This window comes from Vidua chalybeata, chromosome 25 (assembly GCF_026979565.1).
Source record: "Vidua chalybeata isolate OUT-0048 chromosome 25, bVidCha1 merged haplotype, whole genome shotgun sequence".
Lineage (NCBI taxonomy): Eukaryota > Metazoa > Chordata > Aves > Passeriformes > Viduidae > Vidua > Vidua chalybeata.
This window is the reverse complement of record NC_071554.1, coordinates 5,502,786-5,514,895: the sequence shown is the minus strand read 5'-3', so window position 1 is coordinate 5,514,895 and position 12,110 is coordinate 5,502,786. Positions and strand designations below refer to the sequence as shown.

Sequence of the window (12,110 nt, the reverse complement as noted above, 5' to 3'; positions counted from 1 at the left end):
GTGCATAGAGAGGCTCCCAAGGTGTCCCAGGGGGGTGACAAAAATCTACTTTTACATCGAATTTGTGGGTGAAGAGGCTCCCTAGATGTCCCTGAGTGGGGACAAAATCCACTTTTACATCGAGTTTGTGTGTGAGAGGCTGCCAAGGTGTCCCTGAGTGGGGACAAAATCCACTTTTACATCGAGTTTGTGTGTGGAGAGGCTCCCTAAATGTCCCTGCGTGGGGACAAAATCCACTTTTACATCGAGTTTGTGTGTGGAGAGGCTCCCTAAATGTCCCTGCGTGGGGACAAAATCCACTTTTACAGCAGATTTGCGCGTGGAGAAGCTCCCAAGATGTCTCTGAGGGGGACAAAATCTGCACTTGGGACAGGGCTGTGCGTAGAGGGGCTCCCAAGGTGTCTCTGAGGGGTGACAAAATCCACTTTTACAGCAGATCTGTGCATGAAGAGGCTCCCAAGATGTCCCTGAGTGAGGACAAAATCCACTTTTACGTTGAGTTTGTGTGTGGAGAGGCTGCCAGAGTGTCCCTGAGGAGGGACAAAATCTGCACTTGGGACAGGGCTGTGCATGGAGAGGCTCCCAAGATGTCCCAGGTGGGTGACAAAATCTACTTTTACATCGAATTTGTGGGTGGAGAGGCTCCCTAGATGTCCCTGAGTGGGGACAAAATCCACTTTTACATCGAGTTTGTGTGTGAGAGGCTGACAGGGTGTCTCTGAGTGGGGACAAAATCCACTTTTACATTGAGTTTGTGTGTGAGAGGCTCCCTAGATGTCCCTGAGTGGGGACAAAATCCACTTTTACATTGAGTTTGTGTGCGAGAGGCTCCCGAGGTGTCTCTGAGGGGTGACAAAATCCACTTTTACAGCAGATTTGTGCATGGAGAGGCTCCCGAGGTGTCCCCGTGCCCGCAGGGCGCTGGCTCAGGGCTCACAGCGCTGACTTCTGGTGGAGCTGCTCTGGAGTGCCCAGCTTGAAGGAGGTTCAGGGTGTGCAGACACCTCTCCAGCTGCTCCTTCCACAATGTTCTCATCTCCTGGCGCTCCCAGATCACCCAAATTCCCCAATCAGCTGTGCCTAGGAGCAGCCTGGCTCCTAATGGGCTCCGTGTGGCTTTGGGGTGCTCATTTCTATTTTGGATGCTCCTGTGTGATTTTACAGTGCTGATTTATATATTTTGGATGCTCCTGTGTGGCTTTGGGGTGATGATTTCTATTTTTTTTTGGTGCTCCTGTGTGATCTTGGGGTGCTGATTTCTATTTTTGGGGTGCTCCTGTGTGTCTTTAGGGTGCTAATTTCTATTTTTTGGGCTGCTCCTCTGTGATTTTGGGGTGCTGATTTCGATTTTTGGGGTGCTTCTGTGTGGTTTTGGGGTGCTGATTTCTATTTTTTGGGCTGCTCCTGTGTGATTTTGGGGTGCTGATTTCTATTTTTGGGGAGCTTCTGTGTGGTTTTGGGGTGCCTATTCCAATTTTGGATGCTCCTGTGTGATTTTGGGGTGCTGATTTCTATTTTACGATGGTCCTGTGTGATTTTGGGGTGCTGATTTCTATTTTCGGGGTGCTCCTGTGTGGTTTTGCAGTGCTGATTTCTATTTTTGGGTGCTCCTGTGTGGTTTTAGGGTGCTGATTTCTATTTTGGATGCTCCTGTGTGCTTTTAGGGTGCTGATTTCTATTTTTGGGGTGCTCCTGTGTGATTTTGGGGTGCTGATTTCTATTTTGGATACTCCTCTGTGGTTTTGGGGTGCTGATTTCTATTTTTTGGGCTGCTCCTGTGTGATTTTGGGGTGCTGATTTCTATTTTTGGGGAGCTTCTGTGTGGTTTTGGGGTGCCTATTCCAATTTTGGATGCTCCTGTGTGATTTTGGGGTGCTGATTTCTATTTTACGATGGTCCTGTGTGATTTTGGGGTGCTGATTTCTATTTTCGGGGTGCTCCTGTGTGGTTTTGCAGTGCTGATTTCTATTTTTGGGTGCTCCTGTGTGGTTTTAGGGTGCTGATTTCTATTTTGGATGCTCCTGTGTGCTTTTAGGGTGCTGATTTCTATTTTTGGGGTGCTCCTGTGTGATTTTGGGGTGCTGATTTCTATTTTGGATACTCCTCTGTGGTTTTGGGGTGCTGATTTCTATTTTTGGGGTGCTACTGTGTGGTTTTGGGGTGCTGATTTCTATTTTTTGGGCTGCTCCTGTGTGATTTTGGGGTGCTGATTTCTATTGTTTGGATGCTCCTCTGTGATTTTGGGGTGCTGATCTCTATTTTTGGGGTGCTCCTGTGTGCTTTTAGGGTGCTGATTTCTATTTTGGATACTCCTCTGTGGTTTTGGGGTGCTGATTTCTATTTTTGGGGTGCTACTGTGTGATTTTGGGGTGCTGATTTCTATTTTTGGTTGCTCCTGTGTGGTTTTGGGGTGCTGATTTCTATTTTGGATGCTCCTGTGTGATCTTGGGGTGCTGATTTCTATTGTTTGGATGCTCCTCTGTGATTTTGGGGTGCTGATTTCTATTTTTGGGGTGCTCCTGTGTGGTTTTGGGGTGCTGATTTCTATTTTTGGCTGCTCCTGTGTGGTTTTGGGGTGCTGATTTATAGTCTGGGCTCCCGCTCACGTTGAGTTTTGGGTTCATTTGGCAGCAGGGTGAATATCAGCCTTTAGAACAGCAAGAAATGGGAGCTGTTTTGCTCCTCTGGTGGTGTCTTGCTTCTCTTCACCTCGTTGCCTCCAAGCTGAGCGGGGTTTGGAGCATCCCTGATCCCTCCCTTCCCACCTGGAGATCCCAGCAGCCCTTCCCAGCTCTCTGTCCCGAGGCTTTTCCCCAGAGCTGCTCCAGCCAGGTGGAAAATCCTCCCCAGGCAGCTCCCCCAGCACTGCAGGCGTGTTTCAGGCATTCCTTACAGATTCCTGCCTTCCCAGCGATGCTCAGGAAGGGCCTGAGAGGCTGATGAGAGGATTTAGGGGATCAGGGGGGATTCCAGGGTTTTTTTTTTCCCTTGACATGGAGCTGAGTCTCCCAATGAAAGTTCATTAAGGCAGCGCTCCGCGTCAGGAATTAATGCATGGAGTGAGTCAGGAAAGAGAATTTCAATTAAATGATTAGAAATAATCAAATGATTGGCTTTAACTGAGCTGCAGCTGGCCTCGTGGTGGTGAAGGGTGTGAGCCATATTCTCCTTTTTCCAGCTGGGACACACTGGGGAGAGCAGGAATGGCACGTCCACGCTGCCCTCGGGTTGTGTTTGCTGTCTGTGCCAAGGCAGAGGAAATTCCCGCTGGAAAAGGGAATTCCAGAGGGGTTTGTGCCCTGCTGGGCATCACTGGGCGCTTCAGGGACCCAGGGCCAGGAGCTGCTGCTGCTGTGCCCAGGGAAACTGAGCTGGGGAAGTCCTGCTGGAGAGAGAATGGAGAAAATCAGCTTTTCCAGAAGGAATCTGCTGAGGAAAGGGGCTGTTGGAAATCCAGGCTTCAGGGGGGGCAGAGCAAGGTGAAATCAGCTTCACGCCCAGGCAAGGGACCCGTGGGACTGCCCCAGCTCAGTGTCCTTGCTCCACCCTGGGAGTTTGTTTTTGTGATTCTCAGGCTGATTTCTCCTTCCCACAACCTGCCTCATTAGCAAAACACAACTCCCCAGAAATTTCTTTTCAATCTGGCGTTTCCACCCGTCAATTATCTGCAGGTTTTTATTCCCTCACACATTTTTTTTTTCTCTTTTTCTTTTTTTTTTTTTTTTCCTTTTTCTTTTTTTGGACTTTAAATGAAACATGCAGCTTTTTCTTCTTTAACTTCTCCAAAGGGATCAGTGTTTCCAGAATCCAGAATCCCCACACTGCTGATAGCTGAACACAGGCTTTGACCAAACCTTTCAGCAGGAAACCCTGACCCTAAATGGGCAGAGGAAGAGTTTTGGGGTTACATTCCCATGCAGAGGAGGTTCACTGGAGATATTTGGCCAAAAACCCACGAGGAGGGATGAAGGAGATGATTGTGCTCTTCGATTCCCTGGTCCAGGGTTCCAGAGCAGCCTGGGGTGAGCCCAGCACCCCAAAAGTTGCTCTGAGCAGTTTCAGGTGACAGCATTGCTGCTTTCCTGGGATTCTGCCCTGCTCTTATTTCTGCAGTTGGATCTGTAGTTGCTCCTTCCCTTTTTTTTCCCTATTTTTTTCCCTTTTTTTTTCCTATTCTGTGCAGATTTCGATGGGGGCATTGACAGAGCTGGAGCAACGTGAGGGCTGATCTTTGCAGCATCACCAAGCTGGGATTTTTTTATATCACTCCAAGCCAAAGCCAGACTTTTCAGGCATTCCCACAGCTCAAACCCCTGCCCTGGCACGGTGCCTGGTGCTGCTTGTGCCACATCCCAGAGCCTGGCACCCCAAACCCTCTGATGGACACCTCTGTCCCCAGCTCTGATCTCGTGCCTGGGCCATGTGCTGCCTCTGGGGGCCTGGGCAGGGCTCTGTGTCTCAGTCTGAACAGACAGGTGTCTGCTGAGGAGGGCAGGAGCCTCCCCAGAAATGGGAAATGCAAACCCCTCCCTCTGAATTATTGTCATTCTGAAATTGAGGGGCTCTCAGGCAAAGATATGGGAGCAGGAATAACAGTTCTTTGCTAGGGAAATGAAAACTACAAATGCAAGAGCACAAAGAAAGCAGTGCAGAGTCAGAGCAGGCCCTGGCAGGCTGTGGGGCAGGGTGCTGGCAGCAGTCCCATTCCATGGGGGCTCAGCCCTCCTGCAGTGCCAGCTGTGCTTCTGCTGGAGCAGGATCCTGCACAAGGCTGGAGTTTTCCTCTGGAGCTCCAGGGGTGGTTATGGAGCTCTTGTCCTTTGGGAATGCAGTGGCTAAGGCTGCTGTGGTGTTGCAGGGCTCAGATTGTATCCAGGTAGGAATGCTTGGCTGCTCCCCCTGGGCGCAGCCTCTGCCCATGGGATGCTGGAATTTTCTCAGCCATGCAGGGACACTCAGTGGCCATGGACAGAAGAGATCTCCTGGAGGGAGGATTGGCTGTGGGAGAGAGAAAGAAAACTGCCCAGAGAAGAGCAGAGAGCTGCCCCAGCTCTGACAGGTGGGACAGAACACACCCCCAGCTGAACCTGGGCCATGCTGCAGAGCGGGCTCAGCCCTGGCACAGAGGGGTTCCGATGATTTCTGGCCCTTCCTTGCCACCATCTGTTTGGGATGGAGCCACGAGCTGGGTTCAAAGGAGCAACCAGGCGAGAGAAAATCCCCCCTGAGCCGAGCTCAGGGACATCTCAGGACATCTCTGCTGCCTCCAGGTGCCACCAGGCGGGCCGGGGATGTCGCCGGGGCTGGGAGCGGGCTCGTGTTGCCCGTGACAACCCGGGGTGGAGGCTGCTTGCCAGGCACACACAGACACACGTGCACGGGTTGCCATAACAACCAGCCTGGAGTTTTTATGGATCCTGGGCTCTGTTTGCCAGCATCCAAAGCACCTCCGTGGGGCTGCAATCCAGGAGGGAAAGGGCTGCCCCGGAGCTTTCCCCACCTCCAAAAAAAAAAAAAAAAAAAAGAAAAAGGTTTCAATCAGGAATGATGAGCAAAAGGTGTGGATTAATGATGGAAAAAGTGGGAAAAAAAGAGTCAAAAAGGGTTCAGTGCTGTGCTGGTGTTTTAAAAAAGAAGAGGCTTAAATCAAGAACGATGGGCAAAAAATTTGCATTAATGATGGAAGAAGTGGGAAAAGAGAGTCAGGAAGAGTTTGGTGCTGTGCTGGTGTTGTAAAGGGTCCTGGGCTCTGTTTTTCATCATCACACCTCCCAAAAAAAAACCCAGAACAAAGCCTTAAATCAGGAATGATGGGCAAAAAGTGTGGATTAATGATGGGAAAAGAGATGGGAAAAGAGTCCCGTAGGCTGAGTGCTCTGTTGGAAGCACGGGGAAAGGCTGGGCTGGAAGTGCTGGGTTTGGTGGCCCCAGCGCCGCTGCCAGCAGAGCCACCGGTGCCAGCGGCGGCTGCAGGTGACAAATCAGGGGTGGAGATTCAGCCTCTGACGCCGGCTAAAGCTGAGAGCTGTCCCAGGAAGGGGACAGGGCTGGGACAGGGCGGGGACAGGGCTGGGACAGGGCTGGGACAGCAAGTGCCACCCCCAGCCTGGGCTGAGCCCCAGCGTGGGCAGCAGGGAAAGGGGGATTCTGCCCCTCTGCCCTGCTCAGGTGATTCCTCACCTGCAGAGCTGCCCCAGCCCTGGGAATTCCAACAGCAGCAGCACCTGGAGCTGCTGGAGAGAGCCCAGAGGAACCCACGGAGCTGCTCCAGGGCTGGAGCCAGGCTGGGAGAGCTGGGGGTGCTCCCCTGGAGAGGAGAAGGCTCCAGGGAGAGCTCAGAGCCCCTGCAGGGCCTGAAGGGGCTCCAGGAGAGCTGCAGAGGGACTGGGGACAAGGCCTGCAGGGACAGGAGCCAGGGAATGGCTCCCAGTGCCAGAGGGCAGGGCTGGATGGGATCTTGGGAATTGGGAATTGTTCCCTGGCAGGGTGGGCAGGGGCTGGGCTGGAATTGCCAGAGCAGCTGGGGCTGCCCCTGGATCCCTGGCAGTGCCCAAGGCCAGGCTGGACACTGGGGCTGGGAGCACCTGGGACAGTGGAGGTGTCCCTGCCATGGCAGGGGTGGCACTGGGTGGGATTTAAGGTCCCTTCCCACCCAACCCATCTGTGGTTCAGCTGTACCAAAATTCCATGATCACCAGCCTGAATCCCACTCCCACCATAAATGACATTTACTCCTTGCATTAGGGATTGTCTGTAGCACCAGAAACCAGTGGGCCAAACCCTTGCTCCTCCCGGGATCCAGAGCCCTTTCCGCAGGGATCCAGCCCGGGATCCAGAGCCCTTCCCACAGGGTTGGATCCTGGGATCCAGAGCCCTTCCCGCAGGGATCCATCCTGCACAATGAGCCCTTCCTGCAGGGATCTATCCTGGGATCCAGAGTCCTTCCTGCAGGGATCCAGCCCGGGATCCAGAGCCTTTCCCGCAGGGATCCATCCCACACAATGAGCCCTTCCCGCAGGAATGGATCCCGGGATCCAGAGCCCTTCCCGCCGGGATCCAGCCCGGCTCCGGGAGCTCTGCTCTCCCTCCCTGGGGCTGCTCCCAGGACAGGGAGAGGCTGCGGAGCTCACGGGGAGCTCTGGAGCTCCGCAGAGCCGGGCTATTTCTGGAGCTGGAATGTGTGCGCGTCCCGCCTGGCTCCCTCCAAATGTTTTCCAAGGAGTGCAGGAGGTAAAATGGAGCAGCGCTGTGCCCGAGCCAGCTTTTCCATGCCTCCCTTCCCCGGGCCTGCACGTGCGGCCCCGGGCACGCAGAGCGATGTGCTGGCCACCAGCAGGGAGGGGCAGGCACAGCGGCTGTGTGCAGGCAGCACGTGCGTGGATTTGGGGCAGAAAAACTCGGATTTGGGGCAGAAAAGCTCGGATTTGGGGCAGAAAAACTCGGATTTGGGGCAGAAAAACTCGGATTTGGGGCAGAAAAGCTCGGATTTGGGGCAGAAAAGCTCGGATTTGGGGCAGAAAAACTCGAATTTGGGGCAGAAAAACTCGGATTTGGGGCAGAAAATCTCGGATTTCGGCAGGGCTGGCAGCCCTGAGGAGCAGAGCAGTCCCACTGGGGGAAAGGAGGGGCCGCGAGAAGGAAGGACTGGGAAGAGGGAAGCAGCAGAGCGAGGCATCACCGCAGCTGCTGCAGCCCTGCTTCCAGCTCCCCTGCGGGAGGAGGGGCAGGAAAACCAATTTGGATGGAGCTTGGAGCTCCGGGGACTGCTCCAGAGCCCCCTGTGCTGTCACCTCCCAGGTGTGCCAGACGAGTGATGCCATGGTTGACTCTCACAATCAAAAGGCAAATATCCTGTATCTATGTTAAGTTTTATAGATTTATAGTTGTGTTTTACCCCCCTTGCGTTGCTCTCAGGGCTGCCCTGGGTTTGGGACATTTGGGAGGGTGGGCTCGTTACCATGGCAACAGCTGCCCCCAATCAGGATGTCAGGCAGTGATCTCCAGCCCTGGGCAGCCAAGGAGGAGTCGATGGACAGAACCTTGGGAGGGGCCAAAGGGTTAAAAGGTGAAACCTCCACTGTGTGGGTGAGCACATGGTGGGGAAATCCTCTGCTCCTGGAGCTGTGATATTTTCTCTATTCAGTTTCTGTTGGATTTTTGATAAGGTTTAAATAAACCTTTTACATTTTTGAAAGTGAGGATCATTTCTCACACAAGGACACAGCTCTGCCTCCTCCTGCCACGGCCGGGCCCTGCTGCCACAGGGGTGTGCAAACATCTGCCAGCTCTGGCTGATCCAGAGAATTCCCACTCCAGTTACTCCTGCACAATCCCAGCCCGTGTTGCTGCTGCTTTCCTTCCTTCTGGCCCTTTTCTTCCCTCCGAGGGGCAGCAAGGGGACACTGGGTGACCCCACCTAAAGGGTCTCAGCCAGGGGCAATGAAATTGTGAATTTGGAGCTTTTAGGAGTGAAAGTGGCCCCAAGGGCTGGGAAAATGCTTTGGTAGCATTTCCTTGGGCTTTCTCCCTTGCTAAACAAAGCCTGCATTTTGTTTTAACACAGCTCCAAATTTAACATTGGAATGTTTTTTTTTTTTTTTTCCTTAGTGCAGCATTACTGGGTGGGGTGGTTTAAATTCACCTGTGCCTTCAGTTTATGTCCCAGCGATTTCAGGCATTCTCAGTGCTCACATTCAGCATTTGTTAGTGCAGAGGAGCTTTTGCAGTGACATTGTGTGGAGTTTTCTGTATTTCCTAGGAGCTCTGTGAGTGCCCAAATGCTTTCAGGAGAAGCCACAGATAAAGCTAGAGCTTTGAAATGATCTGATTTAATCGCTGGCAGCAGAAGGGATGCTGGGGGAGATGTTGGGAAGAGTTCCTGCCTAAAAGTGTTGGTTCCATTAAATCCTCACAGTCTGACCTGTCTGGAGTTATTTCCTGCCGTGTAATGAGAAATATTAATTGCAAGAGGCAACAGGAGTAACCCTGGGTGGGTGTGGATGAAGTCCTGCAGTGCCTCCTCCTGCTCCTCCTGCATTCCCAGTCCCAGTCAGCCACTGAGGATGCTCCAGGCCACCACAGGGATGCCACCTCTGTCACCCCTGCAGTGTCCCCACACCTGGGGCCACCGGCCCTGGGGCTGGAGACACCTTCATGGACGGAGCCCTGTGGCAGCCTCCTCATCCTGCCCTTTCTCCCTGCAGCCAGGACGTGTTCTGCCTCATCCTGGCACTGTTCAAACCCAGGCTGGACAAGGCTCGGAGCCCCTGGGACAGTGCGAGGTGTCCCTGCCATGGCAGGGTGGCACTGGATGGGCTTGTAGGTCCCTTCCAGCCCAACCCATTCTGGGATTCCAGCTTTCTGGGATTCTGGGATTCTGTGAACTTCGTTAAGCCAGCCCCAGCCTTTTGAACATTATTTTCCTGGGTACTTTTCCCATAACCTTTTCCCCTTTACTTCCCATTTACTTTTCTATTAAAGTTTAGCCCCACTGAGGTTGGGAGTGGATGAACCATCCTTGACAGTGCAGAGCCCAGGGCAGAGATCAGCTTTATTTCCCTGCTCTGAATTACTCAGGATGGGGCCGAATTTGTACTCCCAGTCCTGAATTACTCAGGTTGGGGCTGAATTTGCACTCCCAGCCCTGAATTACTCAGATTGGGGCTGAGTTTGTACTCCCAGCCCTGAATTACTCAGATTGGGGCTGAATTTGCACTCCCAGCTCTGAATTACTCAGGTTGGGGCTGAATTTGCACTCCCAGTCCTGAATTACTCAGATTGGGGCTGAATTTGCACTCCCAGCCCTGAATTATTCAAAATGGGGCTGAATTTGCACTCCCAGCCCTGAATTACTCAGGTTGGGGCTGAATTTGCACTCCCAGCCCTGAATTACTCAGGGTGGGGCTGAACTTGCACTCCCAGCCCTGAATTATTCAAAATGGGGCTGAATTTGCACTCCCAGCCCTGAATTACTCAGGTTGGGGCTGAATTTGCACTCCCAGCCCTGAATTACTCAGGATGGGCTTCAATTTGCACTCAGGGTCTGATTTTAGGAGAAGCAGAAACCCCATCACCAGCCAGGCTCTTGTGCCTGGTCTTTGTGTCTCTGGAAATGGATCATTCCACGTGCAAAGAAAACTCTGCAGTTCTGCTCCTCTAAAATTATTTGCTTGCTAAAGAGAAGAGGAGAGCACAGGGAAAAAATGCCTAAAAAAGATAAAGATAAAGCCAAAACGGTGACAGAAGGGTTGAGATAAGGAGGGAAAGGGCGAGCAGGGAAAATCCCTGAAGCGTGGATGGGAGCAAGGAATAAAATCCCTGCTTTGGGAGCAAGGAATAAACTCCCTGATTTTTGGAGAGGCTGTGAGTGTCTCTGTGGTACAATTCCAAGCTGCCTCATCTCAAGAATGTCTCTTCTTTCCCACCCCAGGCACCCTTTTCCTATGAACACCTGAGTCTCCTCCACCTCTCAGAGGATGCACCTGTAGCAGCTCTCCCACAGGTAAGAGCTCAGCCATGGCCCCCGTGCCTGATACGGGGGTTTTGGGAGTGTGGGGATCACAGACCCTGTGCCCCCAGGGCTTTGGGGTGTGGGGATCACAGACCCCGTGCCCCCAGGGCTTTGGGGTGTGGGAATCACAGACCCCGTGCTCTCAGGACTTTGGGGTCAAGCCCAGGCCTGGTTTTGTGATGGGTTCTTTGTTTTCTGTGGGGTTCAGGACTTCGGGTTGTGGGGATCACAGACCCCGTGCCCCCAGGGCTTTGGGGTGTGGGGATCACAGACCCCGTGCTCTCAGGGTTTTGGGGTGTGGGGATCACAGACCCCGTGCCCCCAGGGCTTTGGGGTGTGGGGATCACAGACCCCGTGCTCTCAGGGCTTTGGGGTGTGGGGATCACAAACCCCGTGCTCTCAGGGTTTTGGGGTGTGGGGATCACAGACCCCATGCTCTCAGGGTTTTGGGGTCAAGCCCAGGCCTGGTTTTGTGATGGGTTCTTTGCTTTCTGTGGGGTTCAGGACTTTGGGGTGTGGGGATCACAGACCCCGTGCTCTCAGGGCTTTGGGGTGTAGGGATCACAAACCCCGTGCCCTCAGGGCTTTGGGGTGTGGGGATCACAGACCCCATGCTCTCAGGGTTTTGGGATCAAGCCCAGGCCTGGTTTTGTGATGGATTCTTTGCTTTCTGTGGGGTTCCTGCAGGTTTTGTGCCCCTCTGAGGTGACACAGCCCCAGGGGGTTGCAGTTCCTAGCGCAGGCATTGGTGACTGAGCATTAAAAGATGTTTGGAGGGGTAAGGTCTGGTCCAGATTTGGTTTTTCTCTTTGTTTCTGCTGACAGAGGGCTCATCCAGTGATCCCATCCAGGTGTTCACGGTGATTTTCTGGTCCCAGCAGCCGTGGTTTGCAGGGTGAGGGTGGAGCTGGCAGCTCCTGCTGCCGTGATTTCCCTCCTGGAAAATCCAGCAGCTGAAAATGTCAAATATTGAGAAACAGAAGCTGCTGCTGGGTCTTTCCCCTCGAACATGACCAGCAGTTCCCAAATCCCACCTCCCCTGCAGCTCTGCCTTTTCCCCTGGCAAAAAAAATCTCATAAAATCTTCATAAAATCTCTTCATTTGCTGGTGAAGTTTTGCCTTCCTAGGGGATGCTGCCTGCCCAGCTTTGGGGGAAGTTTGTGGGAATAAAGTGCTGTTCATGGAGCTCTTGGAAAGCCAGGTGCTGCTGGACACGGACGTGATCTGCCCCAGGACATTTTAGGGACTCAACTCCACGTCTGGCGCTGGTATTGGGTGGATTTTAAGGACTGGGAATCACTTGGCTGATGTGAGGCAGGTGAGCACGGGGCCTAGAGTGGAAAATGGGATTGTCTGGGGCTTTATCCACAGGGAAAGCTGCAGCCAGGCTGTGGGGGATTTTCCCAGGTAAAATGTGGTGGCACAGGATGGAAAACTCCGGGGATGGGCCAGGCTGGGGGAGCTGCTGCTGCTGCCCCTGCAGAAGGCACAGCTGTTTTAGGCAGGATTCTGGGTGGTCGGGGCACTCCTGGGGAGCCTCTGGCTGAGCTCTAATTGGAGGGGACAGGTTGTGCACCCCGGGAGCGGCAGTGACAGCTC

At 53.2% G+C, this 12,110-nt stretch overlaps 1 long non-coding RNA gene across 1 annotated transcript; it reads left to right on the top strand.

Moving 5' to 3' along the window:
• Window positions 1–8,017: 8,017 nt before the first annotated feature.
• On the top strand, window positions 8,018–11,607 carry LOC128799747 (uncharacterized). Its single transcript, XR_008434817.1, has 3 exons — window positions 8,018–8,065; window positions 10,430–10,501; window positions 11,336–11,607. It is a non-coding gene; the product is annotated as an uncharacterized LOC128799747 (long non-coding RNA).
• Window positions 11,608–12,110: the final 503 nt, after the last annotated feature.